This window comes from Cupressus sempervirens, chromosome 5 (genome assembly GCF_028749045.1).
Source record: "Cupressus sempervirens isolate cs-2001-9-10 chromosome 5, ASM2874904v1, whole genome shotgun sequence".
In the NCBI taxonomy this organism is placed as follows: domain Eukaryota; kingdom Viridiplantae; phylum Streptophyta; class Pinopsida; order Cupressales; family Cupressaceae; genus Cupressus; species Cupressus sempervirens.
In genome coordinates this window covers 194,530,178-194,555,841 of record NC_143122.1, presented here as the reverse complement: position 1 = coordinate 194,555,841, position 25,664 = coordinate 194,530,178, and positions in this window count along the sequence as shown.

Here is a 25,664-nt window from a genome sequence, read left to right as displayed (position 1 = left end):
AATGGTCTGCCCTGTTAGAGACCTACCCTATTAAAGGCTTTAAATTGTATCAATAGTGACCTATTTAAAGGATTTACAAACACTTTACATGAAGTGTCACCCTATTAAAGGATTTTATCACCTTGTCAAAGCTTCTACAACCTAGCTGTTAAGCTAACCTATCAACGTAGGATTTTCTTTCTAATACAATTGCTAGAGAGTATTAGATTAATATACCTGATAGATTATAATCCTTGATTGCTGAATTCAGGCACTTGATCTGCTTTCTCTAATCTTGATCCTCTAAGATCTGATATCTGTTCAATGCCCTTGCTTTGTTCTGATCAACTGAATATGCAATGTTGATCCAATCACTAAGTCTTTAACACCCCTGTTGCTTTCCATATTCTACAATTTTCTTACCTCAATTATTCATCTACTTAGCAACTTCAAATTGAGGGATCTTTTCCTTCTTATAAAGGCTTCAAAGACTTAGGGTTTGAAATGAATCCACGAACTATTTTTCTGCTGAAATCCCTGGATTTATGCTATTGGTTGCATGCAATCTCTACTTTTCTTATTGGATGCATGTTGATTGTGTAGGTAAAAGAAAAGATTCAAAATTATCTCTAAAATCCTTCGAGATTCATCCAAAAATAGTTTGCATCTAAGTTTGTAAAGGCACAAACTCATATGTTGATTATGTGTTACTCGACACATATTGGATTTATGGTGCTTGACACATGTAGCATTCTAGCTTGCTTGGCACATGTAGCATTCTAGCTTGCTCAGCACATGTAGGATTCTAGCTTGCTTGACATCAATTGTGACTCAACACATATAGATCACTTGGCACTTGAAGTCACTCGACACTCGTATCATGCTCGGCACTTGAATTCACTCGACACCTATTGGAATTCTAGCTCGGCACATATAGTGTACGCAGATTTTATATGAAAATTGGTTAAGTGTGTTGACACTCAATTGTCAAAAACAATATGAGACCAACAAGTAGTATAAGGAAAGGTAGAGTCTCATCTATCATAGCAAGGTGATCATTTTACATCAAAGGAATCTCAATCAATAAATGAGGTTGCAGAGTAGAGATCAGCCACTATTTCATCCTAATAGTTGCATCGGTCAAACCCTTTAATAAGGTGGACTTAACAGTCTTATGCTAAATTTTCTAACTGAGTGCATACTTCATTGTATTGTATAAATCCTTTTACAAGGTGGATCTAACAATCCTTATTGCTCCTAATAGGGTAGATCACCAAAAGTGGTCATTTGTAAGCCTTAATAGGCCAACTTTATACTGTAGTACTTAAGCTTGTGGGTATCATCGCCACCCTAGTTTTACTTTATATTTGGAAGGTTTCTATGTTACCAAATATTGTGTCAACTTTTATGAATTTTTTATTACTTTCAGTCATTCATGCATGCAATTAGATCAGATTGGCTTAAAGATGATTAATTGGTGAATTGGAGTTAAAATTTTATTGGTTCTTGATTCACAACACACACCCACCCCCCCCCCCCCCCACACCCCCACCCCCAACCCCCCTCAGTCACCTAGCCCACCATACATTTTCAATAGTTTATTCATATGGTGGATTTTTATTTCATGCTCCACAATAAATAAAATGGTGATAAAAAGTGATCTCAACTTCTTTATTATTATTCTATAAAATTATTAGCGAGAATGATTTGAGAAAATTAAGATTATTTTTTCCCCATTAACCCAACTCCATATATGAGATTTTAATTCATGATATATATTTAAAATAGTTAAATTTCTCAAAATAAAATACTATTCATGCAATTCATATCTAGTATCTATTGTGCTTTTTACTAAGGTGTCAATATGGTATAATCTATATTACTTCAACTAGATGAACACTATACTTACCAATTTTGATGATGTAATGAAATAACTTGCACAATAGAAGAAGTAATATGAAATTTTATATAAACACTTGATAATAGTTGAGAGTAATAGGCCACTTCGAGGGGGAAACCTCCAAATATCTCCAATGAGAACACACTTCACAATATGATGATGAAATAAGACTCACAACCTCCTATATATACCTAATTATGCTTAGGTTGAATAGACACAACCCTTCATAACACCTAGGCCAACCTACCTACCTAAATTATAATATAATAATGATAACATGAATTAATTAAGGATTAAGATATCCACAAGTTGACTATTCATAACCCTATATACAATAATATTAAGGGCATACCATGCCCCCTCTCTTGAAAGAAGCATTGTCCTCAATGCTAACTAAGTGTGGATTCTTTTGAATGAACTCCTCATCCTCCCATGTGGCCTCTTCAACTAGTAAATTCTTCCATTGGATGAGATACCGAGTCAAGGTTTTGTTCCTTAGCTTCTTCATGTATTTTTGAAGAATGCAATCTAGTTCCAAAATTATTCTCCCTTCTTCATCAAGTTCTAGTAGTATTGTTTGAGTAGAAATATTCTACCCAATTACCTTCTTCAAACAAGAAACATAAAAACTGGATGTATCTTTTTTGTTGGTGGCAATTAAAGCTTGTAGTAAACACTACCAATCTTTTGCATGATTTGGTATGGTCCATAATATCTTGGAGACAACTTATTATTCTTTTTTTGTCGCTTCATTAAGATTTGTTTATAAGGCTGCAATCTCAAGAAGGCCCAGCCCGCAATCTCAAAATTTATTTCACTACGATGTTGGTCTGCTTGTTGTTTCATTCAATTTTGTGCCATAGCTAAATTATCCTTGAGTCTTGAAAGTACCTATTTTTGATGAAGCAAGTGATCCTCTACTGCTTGAACTCTTGGTGACATAGGGTCTTTAATGATGTGATGGAAGGAGGATGATATCCATAAAGTGCGAAGAATGGAGACATTTTTGATGAGCTATGAAAAGAAGTATTGTACTACCATTTTGCAAGAGGTAGCCAATCTACCCATTGAGATTGTTTTTCTAAAGTGAAAAAACATACATATCCTTCCAAATATTTATTAACCACCACAGTTTGCCCATCTGATTGTGGATGGTATGAAGAACTATGAGCCAATTAAGTACCCAAACACGAGAATAAATCTTTCCAAAAGTAACTAGTAAAGATAGGATAACGATCACTAACAATAACCTTAGGTGCACCATGTAGCTTTTGGATATTCTCCAGGAAAAAAATTTCCACTATACTTGTTGTAAAAGGATGTGATAATGCAGTAAAATGTGCATATTTAGTGAGGTAATCAACTACTCCCATGATGATATTATGACTTTTAGATTTGGGAAGCCATGTGATGAATTCCATGGATACCTCTTCCCAACATTGGCTAGGAATAGATAAAGGCTACAAGAGACATGGGGTCTTAATTGTTTTCCCCTTATTTTTTTGACAAACCAAACATTCAGCCACAAACTTTTGAACATCATCTTTTAGCCCTTCCCAAAAAAATCTTGCTTAACTCTATGATATGTCTTCAAAAATCACCAATTACCACCAATTAGGGACTCATGTAGTTCTTCGAGAATCTTGTGTTTAAGAGTGGAATTCTTGTAGAGATACAAGTGCTCTTTATACCAAAGAATATCCCCCTTTAAACAAAATTTATCTGAACTACTAGGGTTACTTTTTATTTGTTGGATGAGATTACTTGTTGCAACATCATTTTTCCACTCTTCTTTGGCTTCTATCACCCAATTTTCTTGTAATATTGAAAGGGCACACAATAAGGATTCATCTTTTTCATCCTTCCTAGAAAGTGCATCAACCACAATATTCTCCTTCCCTTTCTTGTATACAATTTCAAATTCATATCCCAACATCTTAGTAACCTATTTTTGTTTCTCTTCTGATGATAGTCTTTGTTCCAAAAAATATTTTAGGCTATCATGATCTATCGTAACCTTGAAGTGTTGACCCATTAAATAAGGCCTCCATTTTTTAACTGTATGAAGGATTGCTAACATTTCCTTCTTGTAAATAGGTTTGAGTTGATTTTTACCTTTTAAATGATGACTCTCAAAAGCAATTGGTTGACCTTCTTACATGAGAACTACTCCCATTCTAGAAGCATCATATTCCACAATGAATTCCTTGGTGAAGTCTGAAGTGGCAAGCAATGGAGTTGTAGACATAGCCTTCTTCAATTTCTTAAATGATACATTAGTAGATTCATTCCAATGAAAATAATCCTTCTTCAATAGAGTTGTAAGGGCTGTTGTTATATGATCATAATTCTTCACAAATCTTCTATAGTATCCTATCAATCCCAAGAAACCCCTCAAATTATTAATAGTTTTTGGAATAGGCCATTCCATGATAGCCTTAATTTTGTTAGGGTCCACCTTTACTCCTTCATGTGAAACTATGTGTCCCAAATACTCCACCTCCTTAAGACCAAAAGCACACTTGGATGGCTTAGCATAGAGTTGATGATCTTTGAGTAATTATAATGCTTGATCTACATGCTACAAATGTTCTTCCCAAGTCTTGCTATAAATTAATATATCATCAAAAAACACTAACACTAACTTTCTCAACAACTTCTTTAAAATGGAATTCATCAAATGACATCACCAAAAATTCATAATGACCTTCATGAGTTTGAAATGCTCTCTTACAAATAGCTTCCTCCTTAATCCAAATTTGGTGATAACTTGATCTAAGATCTAACTTGGTAAAATACATAGCTCCATTTAATTCATCTAGAAGATCATCAATGATTGGATAGGAAACTTATCTTTAATGGTGTACTTGTTGAGCACTCTATAATCTAGACACATGTGCCAAGTTTCATCCTTCTCATGCACCAGCACAATAGGTGAAGAGTAAGCACTTTGGCTATGCATGATAATTCCTCCTCTAGCATTTCCTCAAAAAAAATTTCTATCTCACTTTTTTGTATGTGTGGGTACCTATAAGGCCTAATGTTTGGTGGCTAACTCCCAAGAACTAGTTGTATGGCATGGTCATGATCCCTCTTAGGAGGAAGTCCTTTAGGCATATCTCCAAGAATCACTGAGTGACTATCAATTATTGCTTGTAAATTTGGATGAGTAAGAGAATTAGATTGAGAGACTTCTAATGAACATAGCTAGGCCACAAATCCATCTGCACATTTCTTTAAAAAAATTTACATTTGATGAGAGCTTACCATTTGTGAGGATTTTTCCTTCAATCCCCTTAGCTCCACTACCTTTCCTTGTGATTGAAATCACATGAATAGTTCTTGGAATTTCATCTCAATTATTCCCAATATAGTAAGTCATTGTACTCCCAGAACAATATCTATTGCACCCATAGATATCACATACATTGGGGTATCAAGTTGATAATCTCCCATGGATAATTTGATGCTATGACACTTCCCTAAACAATTCTATTTGCCCCCATCTACAATTAAAACCTAAAACTCTAGGGCTGGATGTATTAAAAAAATTAGAAGAGTTGCCAACATTTTGTTGATGAAATTATGAGTACTACCTGAGTCGATCAACACTATTACTTTCTGCTTCTTTAAGAAACCCACTACCTTGAGAGTTTGTGGTGCACTAAAACCTAAAAGTGCATGATAAGAAATGATTGGTTGAGAATCATGTGATTCCTCACTTGACTCCCTATCCTCCTCTAATATGGGCTCATCCTCTTCTTCCTCACTTGGACCTTCAATATAGAACAATTTCTTTTCACTACATTTATGTCCTTGACTATATTTGCAATCACAATTGAAACACAACCCTTTTGCTCTTTTCTCCTCAATTTGTTGTGGATTCAACCTAGTGGATTGAGGAGGATAAGGTTTTGAATATCTTTTGTCTCTTTCCACATTAGCCCCTTGCTTTCTAGGAGTCAAAAACTTCTCCTCTACCCTATGTGCCAATATAAAAGACTCATTTATTGAACTGGGACAAAACATGTGTACCTCATGTTGAATGTGATCCTTGAGACCACCCAAGAATAAATCATTCAAGTTCTCCTCTGTAATTATATCCAATCTTAAGGATAGATTATGGAATCATTGAATATGATACTTAATTGATCCTATTTATTGAAGCTTAGCAACTTGGCTAAAGAAGTTTTATGTCACATTATAGCTATATTGTGCTTGGAGCTCCTCTGTAAAAATTGACCATGATACAGTGAGAAGCTTTTTCCTCCTATGAGTACAAATCCAATGATACCAAATGATTTGATCTAGTTATAGATATAAGGAAGCCATCTTAACCTTTTGTCCATATGGGATTTGATGTATTTCAAAAAGAATCTTCATTTGATTTATCCATGTTAGAGGATCCTTGCCATCAAATTTGCACATATCCACCTTTGGAAAAAAATTCCTAGATCTCATAGGATTAATAAAATTTGTGTCATTATTAGTCAACTTGAACACTTCACCTTGATTGCTTGAGAGCTCCTTCCTTGTTTCATTCATATATGTTCTTAACATGCTTCGTATATTTGAAATATCTCCTCGTAGGTCATACATATCCTTCTTAACCTCTTCCTTGAACTTACTAAGTTCCTCATTGGGATTACTATCCCTTGTTGCTTCCCAATCTTGATGAAAGGATTTCTTCGGTGTGTTAGAGTTCTTTTTGCCTCTTGTTGGAGGCCCCATCATGATGGAAACCAATGTTTTAGAAATAAATCACAAAAATGAAATGTAAATTCTCTAGTTTATTCATTTTTAACTATAACTTACTTGGGCCAAGAAATCCTTACTCAAAAAAATTTGACAAAAAAATTAGCAAATTTGCTGCCTTGAGAGAGAATTTTCCTAATTTTACAATATCTTGCTTATTTTCTTTTTTCAATTTCTCCAAGCTTTGAATTTAGGCTCCACAACTATGTATTGAAAAACCCAATACAAGTTATACTCCAATTCGGCAGGATGTGAGAGATACGAAGATCTCAAAAAAATGTGTAGAAATAGTAATTCTTCAATAATTTCCTTGAATTTTTTCCAATTCCTATAAATTTTGGACTATAACTTCTTTAATATGTTCTTCAAAAACCCTTTAAAAATCTTTGAAAAAATCATTAAAATCTGAAAGTTATGCTATTCCCAAAATCACCCCAATGTTGAGAAAAAATCTTGCCTCTATGGTGCCAAGATCATGCTTTGATACCACTCGTAATGAAATAACTTGAAAAATAGAAGAAGTAATATGAAATATTATATAAATACTTGATAATAGATAAGAGTAATAGGCCACTTTGAGGGGCAACCTCCAAATATCTCCAATGAGAACACACTTCACAATACGATGATAAATTAAGACTCACAACCTCCTATATATACCTAATTATGCTTAGGTTGAATAGACACAACCCTTCATAACACCTAGACCAACCTACCTACCAAAATTATAATATAATAATGATAACATGACTTAATTAAGGATTAAGTAGTTGACTATTCATAACCCTATATACAATAATATTAATGGCATGGCAGATGAATAAATTTAACTTTTTAAAGAGTGTCAATGGTCTTTTGAAGTTTAGTTAATGTTTTTAATGGGTAGATTCCCTTGTGGAATTTTTGACATGATAAACATCAAATTTAATTAAAGAATTAATCAAATGATTTATGAAGAAGATTCTTGACATGCACAACAACATAAAAAGTACAAGAGAGTTCTTTTTAATGCAATTATTGTTAGTATAGGATTATTAAGATACAAGGCATAGTGTGAATGATTATATGCATTTTCTTTAATAGATACACATTTTGGCATCTTTGTCTATGTTTTATAAGAGCTAGCATAACAGTGTTAAAATAAGTGTCATATAGTGGCTTAGTACTTGCTATTAGTTTTAGTATAAATTTAATTTTCATTTAATAAATTTATTATAGTATATAGGATATTTAAATTAATAAAAATATTATATAGTATTTTAATAATAATATATATAAATAGTATTTCTTAAAAGATTTTGTATTAAGTATAAGGAGTTCACCAATACCAAAGGAGATCGCAGAGTATCAAAAAATAATTACAAGAGACTGAGCCTCATCACTAGACCAAGTATGAGAAGAACATAGCCTACTTAGAGAATAACATAAAAGAGACAAGGGGCCCAATGACTAATGCAACACATCATCATAAGTGTCCATCCACATGGTCCATACCATAGTGCCTTCCATCCACACAATGATTTTCTGATCCTAGATTTTCTTGATCATGAGGATCATATTCGTCATTGTATCACGGTTGTTCCTCTTAAGCTCCTTGTTGAGCAAGTTGGCAATTTGATTAAAAGTCTAAAGATTGTCCAAATACTACCTCCAAAAGTAACCATCCTTCACCTCATTGGCGAAGAAAGTAGCATATCCATCCCTAAGGAGCCTTTTGAATTTAGTTTTATCCACTTTCATTGTAATGTGAACCTATAAGAAAATTTTTAAGTGAGTGAGACTTCAAAAAGACTCAGTAAGAACCCTAGGAATATTTTGAAATCTTTCCTCATTCCTACATTTTCAAATTTGCCATAAAATGTTAGATGAAAGAATGTTCCAAAATAAGTTAATATTCTTTTTAGCATCATTAATAATCCTAGTAATAATTTCAAAAATGTTGAACTTAGTAGGGATATAGATACCAAACATAAGCCAAACCTCTTTAGCAAAGCTGCAATCAAAGGAGATATGTCTCCCCATTTTTGGGGTCCTACAAATGCTGTAATAAGTGATATCATAGAAATTCTTCCTAATAGGAATTTTATCTAGAATTAAAGCCACTTAAAGTTTTTAATTTTTTGATCAATAAAGCTTTTCTAGAGTTTATCAAATAATTTCTTCCAGGAGGAAACATCAAGATCCATGTACTAGATCTTATTAACATGTTTGATGATGGACTCATGATTAATAATAGAGTAAATATTCTTGGCTTTTAGCTTGGTAATGATAGTAGCATCTGGCCACTTAATTTTCAAATAATTGTTTGACTCAATGTGGTAGTGGGTGGGAATTTCTTTACTAGCTCTGGGAATCATATTATGAGTTTTCTTTTGAGAGGTGGGAATGTTAGATTTACTTTTCATCTCATCCCATAAGATGAGTCTATCATTTTCATATATATCCAAAAATTGCTTGATCCTGTAGGTGGCCCAATGCTTGGCAAAACATCCTTGGGAGAGGGCTAAGGGTTTACCATCCAGCTTCAGATTCCACCAAATGGATCTTTCACCATGGAGATGCTTATCACCATAGAAACTCTTATTCTTAATGAATTGCCTAACATGGTTCTAGGTCTTCCAGATGGATTTGAAGATAGTAGAACCTTGAACCATGATAGGAAAGTCACCACACATCAGATCACTCAAAGGAAGCATTTTCCAGAGTTTGGCATTTTTGGGGTATCCCCTTTCAATATTGTTTCTAATAAGAACTTTCCATGGATCATCTCCATCAAAGGCATTAAAGATCCATTTGGAGGCTAGAGCAAGGCCACTAACTTTAAGGTCCTTTAGCCCTAAACCCCCATGGAGCTTTCCAAAATGACACCACTCCCATTTAACCAAATGGAGCTTCTTTTTTCCTTTGCCATAAGACCAGAGGTAATTCCAAATGGATTTTTGAATTTCCAAAACTTGGTAGCCATTGAACAACTAGGCAAAGGCATAATAAATATTGTAGGAGGAGAGAATTTTTTTGGTAGACTTGGATTCTACCAGCAAGAGATAAAAACCTATTATGTCATTTATTAAGTTTATTATGGATTTTGTGTTTGACCCAAAACCACATTTCATTAATAGAGGGCTCCATGGAGAAAGGTATAGCAAGATATCTAACAATTTTACAAGGACCGCCCCATAGGAACCCATATTTATCAAACAAGTTTAGCGGATAATCATTCCAACCAAGACAAATGGACTTAGCCTAAGATAGATGAGCCCCAAAAATTTTACAGAAAATATTGAGCTTATTGATCATAGCTACAAAATTCTCTTCTAAAGCTACATGAAATATAGAAGTATCATCAACAAATTGACAGTTGATAATCTCATTACCATTAGGGAGGGTAATACCTTGGACATTAGGAGACAAGGAGTCATCTTTGAGAATGTAAAACAGAGCATCAAAAACAATGACAAAAAGGGCAATGGGAAGAGGGCTGCCCTGCCTAATAAATCTACCCAAGGGAAAGGGTTCCAAGAGTGAGTCATTCATGTCAACTTGGGCATAAGAATCTCTAAGTAACATCTCAACAATGTTACAAAAATAGGGTGGGAATCCAAAGGCCTCAAGTATCGACATAGTGATGAAGCCCCACTCAACCCTATCATAAGCCTTTTCGAAGTCCAAAAAAACATTGAGGCATTTTGATTGGAGTGTTTAGCCCAATCCAACACCTCCCAACTAGTAATCAGATTTTCAATAATGTATCTGCCTTTTATAAAGTTAATTTGGGTAGAACAAACAAACTTCAGGAGGATGGTTTCAAGTCTGTGGGACAAAATTTTAGCAAGGATTTTATAAGAGATGTTCAAGAGAGTTATAGGTCTCCAATTCTTAAGGAGGGCATTATCTCCATCCTTGGGGATTAATTTAATAATGCCCCTATTAATGGAGGAGCCCAGGGAGCCAAAGTTAATAGCTTTGTTGTAGACTTCCAGTAAATCATTACAAATCTATTTACAGTTAGCTTTATAAAACTTGACTGGCAAACCATCAAGGCTAGGAGTTTTATCATTCTTAAGGGAGTTAATAGCATTCCCAATCTCTTCCAGGGAGATAGGTTTAATGAGAAGGGAGGCATCATTGTCCATAATCATTTTGGGAAGAGTACTTCTGCATTTTTCCCTAAGAGAGCTAGCTTCTTGGGAGTCTTCAGAGGAAAGCAACTTTTCATAAAAGTGAGCAAATTCCATTTTTATGCTATTAATGTTAGCAATTTCTTGATTATCAACAAGAATCTTCTCAATGGTTTCATTAGCATGTTTTTGCATGATAAGGTTAAAGAAAAATTTACTACCTCTATCACCAAATTGAAGCCAATGGGCTTTGGAGCAAATTCTAGCACCAAGAGCTTTATGATGTTGATGTTTTCTAAGGGCATCCTTAGTGCAGGCGAGATGGTGGACCAGAGAAGGATCAACAAGGTTATCTTGAATAGTGAATTCAACTTCATACAGATTGGTAGCAAGCCTAGAATTTGTATGCCTAAAATCCTTGGCTTTCTTTTGACCAACAGTGCTAAGCAGATTCTACTAGGTGGTCACATTCAAATTCCACCTGTCAGCATGAGAAATGGAAGGGTAGTGAGATTTATTGATAAGCCTGATAATTGGAATGGCAGAAAGGATATCTTCATCGGCAAGGAGGCTAGTATTGAGAATAAATTTGGGTCTATTAATTCTACTAATGATAGGGGAGCAACTAAACCTAACCAAAATAGAGATAGGGTGGTGATCTAGAAAAGTGGAAGGGGAAACTAACACCAGGTTATTATGCTTATCAGGGGTCACAGAAAAGAAGTTTCTATTGAGGTAAAACCGATCCAACCTAGAATAAATTCTAGAAGGTCCTTTTTGAAAGTTGCACCAGGTGTGCCAAAGCCCTGGATTGGTATTCTTGTTCCCAGTTAAAGGATCAAAGAGAAGCTTAGAGTACTTAAGTAAATCCCAATGATGTTTTTCTTGCTCTTTCCAAGAGAAGGGAAGACCTCCCACTTTATTCTCTTGGGATTCGATCATATTAAAATCTCCCCCATTTAGCCAAGGAATATCAAGGAGCAAGGTAAGCCAGGATCAAAGATTAGATCTTTCATTATACTCATTAGCAGCATAGATAGAACAAATACCAAACTCTTTATTATTATAGTTAAATATGATCCACATAGCTCTATTGCAAGGGGATATACTACTACTCTTGGTAAGGGGTCCCCATTTCAGGTTAATCAAGATGGTGACACCACCTCTACCATGACTATGGTTAGTGACAAATTTAATGGCATTGCTCCAAATAAAATTAAGATTGGATTCAAGAGTGAATCAAATAGATTTTATTTCTTGCAACATAAGAACATCGATATAATTAATACTGCTGAGAAAACTCTTGATAAAAATTTTTCTATTAGGACATTCAAGTCCTTTAATATTCCACAAAACATGATTAATGATGAGACAACTTTGGGATTAGACACCTCAAAACCCGCAATTCCCTCCATAGGAATGATTTCTGCAAAATTAGGGATACTCTATTTTTTTCACATAGACATTTTGTTTTTGAACCAAGAGGTATTCCTCTTCTCTTCAAAGTGATGATATCATCATTGTTTGAGAGAGATGGAGACATAATATCCAGATCCATATTCAGGGTGCTAGCTAAGCTAGAGGTAGTTGGAATGACTTCCAAAACAAATTCATTGGTAATTTCTTTTAAAAAATTTACTATAGGCTTAAGGCCAAGTTGGAGAATTCGAGGTGAGGGGTTTGATGGAGATGTCAACAGAGGGAGGTGAAGAGGGATTAGCAATCAACTAAGGATTGGGCTCAGAAATTAAAGTGGGAGGAGGGAGGAAAATAGAATTATGAGAAGAATTACTAGGTTTGTTGGCATGGTTCTTCCTTTTTTTGAAACTATTTGGAATCCATCCACAGAGTCCTCAGAATTAGGTAACAGTGCACATTGGGGATTAAGTGGAAGTTGAGAGGCCATGCTTGATTGGGAAGAAACATTTATTGATGGCAAGGGATTAGATTTAGAAGACGTAGAAACCACAGGTTCCAAGGGATTAGAGGAAGGGGAAACCATAGGGTTAACTAGTTTAGGGGTTTTATTTTTTATGATGGCACAATCTTTTCTAAGATGCCCCTCCTTTCTACAAAGAAAATAGGCATTAAGCCCACCCAAAATCTCTATACATTTGGCAAGTCTTTGCCTAGATTTAATGAAATTAAGACTCTAGCATCCATGTGTGGTCCCAGCCAGATGGAATCATCCATTCTAACAATTTTTTTGATAGGTTCAAGGAGTTGCGGCAAGAAATGCAATAGAAAGGGAGGAATTTTCTTAACTAGAATCCATTTTGGAGCCGAAAGGGCAACAACTTTGTCAAGGAGGGCTTTAGGAGTCCAAGCAAGGGCTCGAAAAGTGGTGTTACCAACCGTCCAGTACTACTTTTTGAGGATAGTAGATTGTGATTCATGGTTATTAAAAAAGATAACAAACAATCCCCTCTAGTTCTGACAACAAAATGAGATGTGATATCAAGTTTTAGATTCCAGTAGTTATGGAACCAACCATCTAGAAATTTCCTTGGAGGAACCTTATTAATTTCAACCGTGGAAAAGAAAATTGTAGAATTTCTTAGCCTGTCCTTTTCCTTTAGGATTTCAACTAACATATCAAGATTTGGAGACATCTCAAATGAGGAAGGATTTCCAAGGGGTTCATTATTTGTTGCGGAGGTAAATCTTGCATCAGCGCTAATGGCAGGAGCAGAATTTGTGAATACTTCCAAGAAAGATTTAGGTTTAATGATGACAACAGGGGTAACCTTATTGGGAGCAATGACTTTGTCAACTTGGCCATTGGAAGCGGGGAGAGATAAATTTGGAGGGGGAGCATTGATGGTTGAGAATACGAGATCTGACGGAGGACAAGGGAAATTAGTAATGCTAACAGCAGGAAACATGGAGTGAACATGCCTATTTACATTGAGCACCTTGGAGAGTTCGACAATCGTACCATTGTCATCGAGATCCAAACCAGTGACACTAGTAGTGACGCTTGTAGTTTTTTTTGCATATTACCGCCTATCATCTTTTTTCAAGATCTCATTCCTCCATTTCCTTACTTCTTAAAAGATTGTATAATATAAGTATTTTTAATATTTTTAATTGAATGAAAACATTAATTTATAAAATATAATATTAAAAATCATAAAAAGTATCAAAGTATCATATTTTACAATCCGAGTTAAAATGATATAAATTACATTTTTAAAAATATAACTCATAAAAACTATCATGTTTTATAATGGATAAAATCAGACTCATATAAAAGTTAAAATGATCCATCCAATCAAATCAAATCATAAAAAATCATTTTATAGAAATTGTTAAGTTAAAAATCTTGCATCTAACTATGCACAATGTATTGATTTTATAAATAAATTTAAAAATGATAAATTTAAGCTACTTGAAAGGAAAACTTTTGATTACAAGTTAACACGTGAAATGTAAAAAGTATAACAATAGTTCTTATAATATAACTTGGAAAATGGTTGAATAAAAAGTGGCACATATCAAGCATTTTCATGAGAGAAGTTGATAGAGTCTTAGTGTACTTTCCCGATTTTCTCCATACTATTTATGATGTGTTGACCTCAAGTTATTAAATTCAATATTTTACAATGATCTTGCACAAATTCATGAATTATAATCATTTTTTCTTTTTTAAGAATTTGTTTTTATAATCATGCCCTTGTAAAAACTATTATTATCATACAGCTAAATATTTTATGATTTCTGAGTATATGGTCATATACTTAAATTTTAATGTTGTCAAAATGTACTTTTCTATCTATTTAATTTATTGTACATAATGTATCATAATTTCAGAAATCATATGAATAAACAAATGTTTAACATACAAATTCATTCACTAAATGTTTAGTGCACCTATAATGTGAATTAATTGTCTATACAATCGATATTTATTGAATCACTATTGACTAACAATAATTATAATTAATGTCTTTGTAATAGATACTTATTAAATCACTATTGACTAACATTTAAAAAAAAACTTAAATGAAAAAAGATATACACATTTGTAATCTATAAACCAACAACTATATAAGATTAATCTTGAAAATATTAAAAAAATACTTTAAAAAAATATAAATATCTGTAACTCTTAACATTTTTAAATTATTAATTACTTGATTTAAATCCTTCCCTAAAATAGTTGAATGGTGATTTTTAGATAAGTTGAACTAGGGTCAAAGTGCAACCAAACAATAATTGCAATGGCACTTTTAACTCCATTCATAATTATTATATGATGACTTTGACTTTAATTGTTTGCGCCAACTTAGGCACCTAGGAATTATAATATGCCTTCATGAAACATGTGAATTCCTAAAGTTTATTTATTTATTTCTATGTTATATGTTACTTTATCAAAATTAATTGTAATTTTTTTATTCAACTTTGTTGATTCTATTTTCTTATTAATGGTTTATAAGAATTTGATTTTCTAGTATACCGATTGGATAATGTCTATAAATATTTATTGAAGAAGGAAAAGTTTTTATGATATGATATGTATGTCAAGTCATAATGTGTAATGATCATTATAAATTAAATTATTATCTATATAATCATTATACTAATATATAAGTTTAATTATTTTACAAAACAAATCAATGTGATTTTCAATTATGAATTCATAATCACAATCTAATAAGAGGTGAAATTTTAACAAGTACAACAAAGATTTTTACTACTTAAACACCACACTATAAAATAAACTATATTTTAACATAACAATAGGCTAAGTACTATTGCATCATTTTTTGAATCGTTACTCTTAACTAGTTATTAAATATATTTTTCCCAACCAATCTCTAAGAGTTAAAATAAAATATTTGGTTCTCTGTGCAAAGATTTAATATTTTTGATAGTTAACATGTATGTTTTTTAAATTTATAAATTGTGAAAATTACTTTTTCATCATGTGATTGGTTAAGAAATTGAAGTCTTATATGGACATTTTTTAGCTATACTTACAAACTATCATTTTTAACTATACTTACAAAATATCTTTTTTATTTATACAAACTATTATGATCTTGCATATTATGGATCATGAAATTTGTGAACTTTTTAAAAAAATTCCTACCTTTTTTTACATATGCAATATATAATGAATACTTATTCCAAACTAATATATGAGACTAAAGTTATTTTCAATAATAAATTATTTTTAATTAAATTTTTATATATATGTAACTATTATGTATTTTCAAATATTAATTATATATATAATTATTAAATATTTTAAAATATTTATTATATTATATTACATTTATTTTTGTAAAGTATTTTATTCCTTTTTAACATATACAACTAATCTTTTGCATTTCTAAAATTATTTCTTATTTTATTTTAATTATAAATTTTATTTATTTGTTTTCTTATTTCTTATAATGATTGATATTAGATATCTCATATTCATAATTATATAATTTTAATAATAATAATAAAGTAGTACACTTCAAAAAATAATAGTATAAATAACTAAAATACAATATGCTTGATTTGTTTCTTAGTTGAGTAATATTAGGATATTTAAACATCATTTTGAAATCTTAAAATAAACTATGTAACTTATATTCATTTTAATAGAGTTTTAATTTAATTTAAAATTAGTTCTATGTTTTATATTTATTATTCTATTATAATACGACAAGTACTTAGCTACTATGTGGCATTTGTTTAAGTTTACATCTCTATCTTAAATTAATTTTAACTTAAAAATCCTTAAAAATTAATATCATTTTACATAATTTTTATTAAACATCAAAAATATTATCCTTAAGTTTGCTATTGAAAATGAAAAAAGTCATTTGTGTTATGTAACAAGAGACGCAATGCGTCATAGTTCCCACCTAACACATAATGGTTGTAGAGGTAGATGAGTGAGAATAATGTTAAATAATTCTAAATTAATATTCTGAATGCATTAATTTTTGCCTAGAAATGCACTTGTGATCTAATAGGATGACTCATATTTTGTTGTTAAATTCTCATCCTAGAAATGCAGTTGTGATCTGAAAGGATGGCTCATTTTTTTTGTTAAGTTTCATGTTGTATTATTATATGTTTGGGCATTTAAGCCCAATAATAAGAGGCCAAAGTCCCCAACTATGTATTATTCTCATCATGATTATCAAATGTAAGTCACACTATTTTTAATCATTAGATAGAGATAAATAGCAGTATAGAACAATAACAACATAAACATATATGCAAAGAAAAAAATGATAGATAATATATAGGAGGAAGAGGAAGAGAGATAAAATAGTAAGATAGAGTGATACCAACATAAGTTGTGTGTGTGTGTGTGTGTGTGTGTGTGTGTGTGTGTGAGAGATAAATATAATTATTTTCCTTAATAAAACAAATAGTCAAAATAAAATCATGCTCATAATGAAAAATTAAAATATATTATATTTTAATTAATGAAACTAAGAATTTAATTTTTATATTAAAACTGACATTTGTATAAGAGAAAATAAAATGTATTGAAATATAAAAATATTTTATAAATAAAACTAATTGTTCAATTTTACATAGTTAGAGAAGGTTTACTATTTAATGTTTTGTATTTTCAATTTTTCATAAAATTAAGTAATTTTTTTTATGAAATAATATCTATATAATTTAATATGTACATTTGTAAATAATAAATAGATTTAATACATATAAATTTGATGTTGATGAATAAATATGATGTAATAAATAAGAAATAGAATATAACTATTTAATTTTAATACATAGTTTATAAAAACTTAATAATAATTTACATATCTTTTAGAATTGAATTATTTCTTTTTCTATTGTAAAATATAATTATTAATTTAATATTAAAAAATATATATTTGAGTTTTAATTATATTTAAACTAAATGATAAATTGTTTAAATATAAAATATTATTAATAATAAATGATATAATTTACAAATTGTAACACTTATCAATTATACATGTTACAAACACTATTATAAAATATAATTAAAAAATAATATTGTTTAACTTATTTTTACAAAAGTAAAATAATAGTAAGAAGTTAACTACTTCTATTAAAAAATCAAAGTTTTAAAAAAATTATAAATTCAAATACAAAGATATAACATATTGAAATTATATTGCTATTGAGAATTAATATTGATAAGACATGTTGTGTGAGGTGGAAGATAAAATGATTGAAAAAAAAATCTTATCAACTTGTCACAAAGATAAAGTTGTAATTAATATATTCATTAATGTAAGATGAAGTTGTTAGAAAATATTTGTATTTTTGTTGAAGAAAATTCATTTTCTCCCCCACTAAAAATAGCATGGACCAATAGAATGGATGAAAAATGTGATTTATAAAATAATGAAAAATTAGAAAAAGATATAAACATTTGAAATTTGATATAATCTTTTAAATTCTTTGATTTGATTGGTTAGTGTTAATGAGATATTAGCATGGCATGAATGCATAAGTATTCTTCGTAGGAACTAAAAATAGTCCTATATCCATTCATATTTTATATTATGGTCTAAAATATAAATCTAATTGAAATAGACAGTTGTTCACATCATGATCATGATGTCAAAATCTCAACAAATATTTATGCAAATCAAATCTAGAGATGACTTTGTTTAATTATTTTATTATTTAACTTCAAAGATCTGTCAAAAGATTTTTGAGGTGGAAAAAGTTCATTTTCATTCATTAAAGAGTATTTGAAAACACCAAAGCTTCAAATGTGAACCATTGACTTCAATGCAACTCTTTATATCCTTATAGTAATTCTAGTTTTTGAGTAAAAGTCTCTTTAGAGTATTAACCATTTAAGACCTAGTTTTTTGAATTAGATACTTTTTGATTTATAAATAAAATAAAAAATCTATAGTACACGTTTAGAAAATTTGTTTATAATGTGACACATTGGGGTTGACATAATGGATGTATTATGTTTTTTAATTCTTAAAAGCTTGAAATTGAATGGATACAAGTGGATATACTTATAAAGAGAGGTTATTGATACTTGCAATTTGTAAATAGCAATTGTAGTTTGGTGTGGAATGGGTGTGTCGAAGATATGTGCAAGGAAAATATAAGATGTGGATTCTTTTCTAATATTTTTAGAATTCAAATATTGATATTTTTTAAAGCTTGTCATTAGCTATCAAATATATTCTTAAAGTTTCTCTTTGTTAGAATTTTGTTTAAAATTAATAATTCATAATTAGTTTTCAGACAATATGATCAAAGAAAATGACCAATTTGTTATCGTAAAATATTTACTATTTCAAATTTGAGGATGATTTATTTTAGAGAAAACTTCTAAATAGACTAATAGGAAATTTCCATCCTTGTCAATGTTCTTAGATTTCTTATCATTGAGGAAAGCTTTGTTAGAGCAATATTTTCCTTGTTTTAGAGAAAATTTGTCTTATGTTTAGTGCCCTAAGATTTGAGGGTAGCTTATTATCCTTACTCAAACTCTCTAGCTCTCCCCTCTAAAGTTTCTTTATGGTTTACCTTAAACATCATGGTACTTTTGTGTTAAGATGACATATCTTTTAATGGGTAATTTTGTGCATATGCTTTCCATCTATAGAGTCTCACTCACAACAAGTCTATTTGTGAGTTTATTTTCTCTTCTACTCTAACTTATATTTATGTCACAAACCTCTTCAAATAACATTTAGAGCTTGTTGTTTACTTGGGTGCCATATTCTTCTCTGACAATGCATGACAAGGATCTTCTCAATTTCTATAAGCTTCTTCATTTGTCACTTTATTTATCTCTAAATATGTTGTTTCGTTCTCATGTTTTCTTTATATCTCCTTTAGTTCTATCTATCTATCTCATCATGTATATCTCTGTATATCTCTCCATCTCCCTTTCCCTCCCTATATCTCTCCACTCTCCATTTCTCTATGTCCCTATTTCCACATTTCTCTCCTTCTACATCTCAGGGTCTACATATTTTTTGTCTATATTCAACAAATATATTTAAATATAGAATTTTATTATCTTATATTAAAAAAATATTTAACACTTGCAATGTACCTAGGTTCTTCAATTAATTTCTTTCCTTCCTATTTTTGGATGTTATTATGCCTATTTCTTTTTAGTTTGTCTCAACAAATGAACACATGAGAATGCGAATTTTTGCCACAAGTTTTTGTTTCTTATTTTCTTCTTGAATCTCTCTCTCATTGATTTTCCTTATATTTTACTTCTTGCATTGGATTTAATATGATGGTTGAGTTTAATATGGTGATAGCAATATGCATTAGCCATGTTTTACTTATGCGAAATGCCTAACTATATTTTTCCTATTTCAATGGCCTTGCTTCTCTCTATAAGATTCCTTGTCATTGGATGAAATAATCAAGTCCTCACTTAAAAATAATAAATACCTTCATTTAATTAAGATATGAATTTTCCTTAGATTAATTTTAATTAGTAATTAATTATGTATATATTGGTTTAGTATATTATAATTTTAATTATTACAAATTTACATGATATATTTTAACATGCATAATATGATTATAATTATTTTAACTATTAACATGTTTGAATTTATTTATTTTAAGCATTAGTATGGACATGCAAACATCAACCCACCCAAGATTTAACAATCGTAAGCTAAAATATATTAATTGATATATTTCATAGTGAAATAGATAATTGGCATCACATCAAAGTCACAATTTATTGTCAGAGATTACCTTAGTGGTGAATCTTCACCATTTGGAAATCCCATCTCATGGGTCAATCATCATTTTGTGAATAGCGCATGTAACGTAGGTCAATCATGTCATCGGATATTTATCAGATTTGGGTCCAATGCCTGTGATAGTCACCCATTAGTTATCACATGATTGGTCAAAAATATTGGTCCAATTGCCAATGTAATATATGTTTTGAATACATTTATTTTAAACATTTCACCATCCTTTGCATGTTGTTTCTTATTTGCCAATGTTCTTTCGCCACTACTACAACCAAATAATTTTCACTTGGGTTGGGTGTTGCCTACCATTTTCTCGATGTGTGTTAACCACCAGCCTCATTTAGCTAACTATTTCCTATTGTGGGCTTACATAGGAAGGTGGGTTTCACCTACATTTGACATTCCCGCTTGTTAATCCCATGTAATATGCCAACCTAGATTGGACTATAAGATATTATTATTCTACACAAATCACTCTTTTTTGGCCTAGAGACTGGCATTTCTTATTGTTGTCAAAGTTTTAGAGTGCTGAGTGCATTGCCCATTGACTCGTGGACCATGGTTTTTGTAAAAGGCAAGTGATTTTTAATTTATTTTTTATGTGGTAGTAGTGCTAGTACTAGTTATTTTTTTACTTTTATTATCTAGTGTCCACTCATGACTAGACATCTCACATGCTGAGATAGCCTATAAATTTGCAAATTTTATTGGGTAGTACCATAGACTGTAGTACCCTTTTTATGAGAATGAATCATATTATTGTTATTATATGTAGTCTAAGTAGTCTACTATCACTATTCGTAGTCTTTGACTCATCACTATTTGAGTCTTTTTTTCAACAACTAAGTTGATTTATTTTTTGCAACTTTTATCGATTTGCACTATCAAACAAGAGGTGTAATAGGGGTTCCAGTAGAATCCCTAAAAGCCAAGAGAGACCACCATTACCAAAACATAGAACCATATCGACATATTTTGGTGGTAGAAATGTTGACAACCTATAAGATTCAAAAGTTAGATATCCAGTGCTTATTGAAAAAGAAGATTCATCACAAGTTGGAGACCATATTGAAGAAGTTCAAGTTGGTGAACCTAATATCTTAGTCAAGGACAAACTTGAACATGATTTGGAGGAACTTCCCATGAGTAGGGAGTCACAAATTGATATTATAGAGTTGCAATCAGTTAATGACTAGTTGGGTGAGAAAACCAAAGTGATTCTATAAATCATGTTCATGCACAAAAGGGGAAAAGAAAATTGGAATAAAAAAAAGATCAATATGGTTGGGATCTATCCAAAAGGAATTTTTAATTAGAATGGGTGGAAAATTACTAATTCATTGAACTAGTGGCCAATCCAATTGAGGGTGAAGCCTCCTATAGAATGCAGATGTAAGATTTGCACAAAGATAACAAAGAAGGAGAAGAGGTTGTAGCTTAAACTTGATACCATAGAAAGCACGTCGGTAAAGTTTATAAAAAGGAAACTATAGATCTAGAGTTGAAAAATTTGTGCTAACTTGGAAAAAAAAGGACAACTATCTGTATATCAAGAATGCCAAAATATACGAGTTACACAAGAAATTATGGGAGAACTATTCTGTAGTAAAAGGTTCCATTGAAGATTTCATTAGAAAAGTAATGGAAGTGCAAAATGTGGGAAAATTAGTTCAATTAAGTGTGGCCTTTTATATTTTGAGTAGAGGATGTCCTATGACAGAATACCCTTCAATTATTGCCTTATTGTGCTTTTTTTAAGTTTGAAACTATCCAAACAATCATTGGTCAGTAAATAGTGGGTGGGAATGTGCTAGATGTCTTGCAAAGGTTGAAAAACAGGATATGAAGGAAAAAATAAAACATTCAAATTTCATTGCATTGTCTCTAGATCAAGTTACAAAAATTGATAATACTTCATGGGTGTGCATGCATGTTTATATTGTAAACAATCTTTTTTGCCAACCCTTTCTACTATCTATTGCTAAATTGAATTGAAGTGTGACAACTAAAAATTTATATGATTTATTATAGAGTACTCTAATTGAATGTGGAGGTTTGGATAACATGGAGATTGCCAAAAATTTGGCGTGTGTTGGAGCAAATGGAGCTTTGATTATGCAAAGTCATAAAGGTGGTCTTTGCAAAAAGATCAAGAATGGTTTGGCACCCTATGCTATTCCCATTCATTTCATGGCCCATCAAATGAATCTAACTTTTGGAATTGTTAGCAATTTTGGTTGTGTGAGTAAAGTGGAATCTCTAGTCAAAGAGATTTACAAATACTTTTTTCGAAGTCCAAAACAAGTTTGGGAATTTCAACACTTTGTTCAAGGACTTACTGATGGGAGGAAGCTTCTTAAAGATAACGATACCAGATAGATCTCTATAGATGGACCAACGCATTGAGTATTCTCTTAATATTCATCATAGCTTTGACTAATTAATTTATGCGAGACAGATTCCCTTGGCTATATTCAAGTCTAATTGAGAGATCAATCACATTCTTTTGCAAACATAATGAAGGAACAATATGATCTTATAGAGAATCCAAATGAACAGGGAGCAGTAACAAAGCTTTGGAAAAACATTGGTGAGAGCAATCAGTTAAGAGAGTCAATACCAAAATATTTCAAGCTTACCAATTTATGTTTAACAATGATATTGGGTTTAGTGGAGGATGAGAGAGTTTTTAGTACTTTGGGCTTTTTGAAGTCAACGGTTAGAAACAAAGTAGACAAAATTTTGGATAATTGTTTGAGGCTCTATAATTATATGTATGAGGTAGATAGTTTCCCTTATGATAGGGCTCTTAATATTTGGAGAAATAAATGTCAAAGAAGAGGGATGGCCAACATTTCAAACCCAAGTGGCAGTGACAATGGTGGTAGCAGTGATAGTGGTATTGGCAGTGGCAATGGTTCACATCCTAATATTGGAAGCAATGAAGATGATGTTGACTTTGGCATGCATACTAATATTGATAGTGAATCTAAAGAAAATAAAATGAACAATGAAATGTTGTATGCAATAAATGAGGAGGATTATGATGATAGTGCTGCTAAGATGGTCCAGGTGGAGTGGTGACTATAGCAACTTCTCAACTTCAAGTTCTAACTTCTATGTGAGTCAAGTAGTAGACTAGTAGCTCTGATCTAAGACTCTATCTACTAATTAATTATGTTTGCACAAGTTAATTTATAGCCTTCATTCACTATCCTTTTATAGATAATTTTTTTAAAACATATTGATGTTACAAACTTACATGTTGAGATTTTTATTGATTGTATTTTTTAAACATGTTGAGAATTTTATTGATTCTAGTTTTAATACAATAGTACATGTTGAACTTGAGATTTTTATTCATTCTAGTTTTTAGACATTGTTACTTTTAGATTTTCATTGATTCTAGTTTCTTTAAAAAATTGTAACATAACGCATTTAATAGACTAAGCTTTATTTTAAAAAATTGTATTATAATTTATAATTATAAATCAGCCTGTAACATAATACATTTAACAATTTCAAATAATTACAACCCTTTGCAAATGACTCAATGTCAAATGACCCTAAATTACCTTTTACAGATACTAGGGAGCATCAATAGCTATAGGTCAGTTTGTAATTGTATATATAATCATATTATTGCTACACAATACATTATGTATGTACAATCACATTACCAATTTACCACATTGCTAATTGTACAAGTTTTTCAAGTAGGAGTAAGAAAAAAATTTCCATCTGCTTTGTGTAGTAATAGTATGTCAGTGCTTGGCTCTCCAGCTATCCCGATATGTTGGCTCTTGATTCTTGTAACAATTAACATTAAACAAAATTGAAATAAAATCCAAAATTCAAAATCAAAGAGCAACAAGTAACAAAATTATTATAGTACTATCACTTACTAAGTTGTTACTTCTTAGTGCTACCAGCTATGATTGTCACTGACAATAATATTAGCATATTGAGAAGAGGACCCAGCTCCAATGATGTTCTTTAGGGCACTCCATTTTGCATTATTAGGAAGCTCTATATTTTTGAGGTTGTAGCTAAAAATTTGTAACCTTGTCAACAATGAATACTTTAAAAAGATATATTTTTACATGAATCAAGAAATTTATCTATAACTACATTCATTGTTGATAGTGGTTTGATGCAACTTGCAATTCTTTCTAGAGTAGTTTCCTCAAGAAAGTTACCTAAATCAAAATTCATGGTGTTTTGCAACTTTTTCATGTAATCTTCTTTTCCAATGAATTTTTCATCTAAGTTGGTTGGATTTGGTAATCCAATATTTAGCAAGTTCAATATATTGTGATTCATCTTTATCAAGTCTCTAGAAGTAGATTTGAGAGCTTCATCTATTTCCATTACTTTTTCACAATTGTGAAAGACAACAATGGTCATTACAAAGGCATCCAAGTAGTTTTTTATTCCTTAGTTTTCCAAATCCCTGTCATTGGATCTCTGTACTTTATTCATAACTTGTTTAGCAAGAGTTTTTAAAGAATTGGTGAAGATACTTCTTTTAATCTCAACATCTTTTTTCAAATTTTCAATGACAAGTCTGAGATTGCTATTTAAATCAAGCCATTCAAACAAACTATCACTATTCTTCATTATTTTGTGCCAATTTTCTTGTTTGATACACTTAACCGTGTTTATTATAATATCCTTAACATGATGGTCTTCAGAAGATATTGTTATATTTTGTGCAATTATATTCTCCATCTTTTCTTCATTTTAGACATCTCTATTTCACTCTTTTTATATATTTTCTCTAGTTGCCCTTGCCAATTAGTTGCTCTCTTCCTCTCATCCTCTAATTTCTTCTTCAAATCTTGGATTGTTTTGTAGTAGTTACCTCTTTTTTCTTCTCATCCCCAAGTTCCCTTTTCAAATCAATAATTGTCTTCACAATGGACTCCTCATTTTTATTCACATTGTCCAATTCCTTTTTCAAATCATGGAGTGTTTGAGTAGACTCCTCTTTCTTTGTCCTCTCTAATTCCTTCTTCAAATTCAGGATTTTCTTTGTAGTTGACTCCTCTTTTTTCGTTGTGTTCTCCAATTCCTTCTTCATATGATGGATTGTGAATTGTTTGCAGTAGCACTAGACTCCATTTTCTTCACATTCTCTAATTCCTTCTTCAAATCAAGGATTATTTTTGTAGTTGAGTCCTCTTTTTT